The sequence below is a fragment of the Schistocerca americana genome, chromosome 10, assembly GCF_021461395.2.
Source record: "Schistocerca americana isolate TAMUIC-IGC-003095 chromosome 10, iqSchAmer2.1, whole genome shotgun sequence".
Lineage (NCBI taxonomy): Eukaryota > Metazoa > Arthropoda > Insecta > Orthoptera > Acrididae > Schistocerca > Schistocerca americana.
In genome coordinates this window covers 165,824,568-165,826,115 of record NC_060128.1, presented here as the reverse complement: position 1 = coordinate 165,826,115, position 1,548 = coordinate 165,824,568, and the positions used below count along the sequence as shown (strand labels likewise).

Genomic DNA, 1,548 nt, shown 5'->3' with positions numbered 1-1,548 from the left:
TCAGTGTGGGTCCTCTCGTCCAACAGAGGCGACTGTTGACTGAAACTGATTATGTTCGACTACCTCAAGACTTATTAGATATGCACGGACATCACATTGGCAAACAACGATAGACTTTTTATGGATGTCAGTGCACCATGTCACAGGGCCACGGCTGTTTGTTATTGGTTTGAAGAACATTCTGGTCAGTTCGAGCGAATGATTTGGCCACCCAGATCGCCCAATATGATTCCCATGGAACATTTATGGGACATGATCGAGAGGTGAGTTCGTGTATAAAATCCTGCACCGTCAACACTTTCGCAATCGCGAACAGCTATAGACGCAGCTTGGCTCAATATTTCTGCTGGGGATGTCCTACGACTTGTTGAGTCCATGCCATACCAAGTTGCTGCAGAACCCCGGCCAAAAGGAGATCCGACACGATATTAGGAGGTATCCCACGACTTTTGTTACCACGGTGTATTTAAGCTAGCCTCCTCCCGAACAGGCAAGAAGGCTCAAGGGTACCGACCGGCCGCCATGTCGTCCTCATTCACAGGGGTCCTGATAAGGAGGAGCATATGGTCAGCACACCACTCTGTCAGCCGTATGTCAGTTTACAAGACCGGAGCCGCTACTTCTCAGTCGAGTCTCTCCTCAGTTTTCCTCACAATGAGTGAGTGCACCCTGTTTGCCAATAGCGCTGGGCAAACCGGATGATCACCCATCCGAGTGCTAACCCAGCCCGACAGCGCTTAACTTCAGTGATCTGACGGGAACTGGTGTTATCACTGCGGTAAGGCCGTTGGGTCATTGTCTATAATATACAAAAATATATGTGATGTATAAACGGCAAATGTTTTTACCAAGAATCTCGAAACGTTCTTCACATATTTACCTCAAATATTTAGGCGATATGCTGCAAGTCGAAGAGAGGGATGGAGGTGGACAGAGGGGGGTACGGGAAGAAATAGACTCAGGGGGAAGGAGGGGATGGAGAGAGAAAGGGGAAAGGGACTGAGAAAGGGAGAGGAGGTGACGATTAGAGAGAGGGTGGAACAAAGAGAGGTGGAGGAAGAGATGAACAGGGAAGGTGGGGGGGAGGAGATTAGGACGTGTGTCCAATTCCTGTACATATTTAGGAATTACGAAGCACTGCCTGGTTCGCTAGCAACGGAGATAAGTTTTAACTGCTCTACGTGGTCCATGATTATAGCTGGCCGAAGTGCACACAAAAAATGGATAGCTTGGAGCGCAAAAGAACCGCCACTATTCCTTGAGAAGAGCGTGAGGGCAGTAAAGAGCGAGCCTTGTGAGGGTGTTGCATAACCAGCGCGAGAACGCAGCGTCAGCATTTGCCGTTGTGTAACAGAAGCTGCCGGTAGTCCAGGTGCGTATTTCCCAGTCTGGTGAGAAGTACACAGTCTGTCGTGGGTATAGAATGCGGCAGCAGAAAGCTGATCAAGAAAAGCCGAGTGTGCTGGCAATACCTCAGGACGGCGGAACTTCACCTACACTCCGCGGGCCACCGTATGGTGCGTTGCAGAGGGTACTTTGTGTCACCAC

General features: G+C 49.8%; 1 pseudogene; it reads right to left on the bottom strand.

The window, feature by feature from the left end:
• Nucleotides 1-674: 674 nt before the first annotated feature.
• On the bottom strand, nt 675-792 carry LOC124552801 (annotated as a pseudogene).
• Nucleotides 793-1,548: the final 756 nt, after the last annotated feature.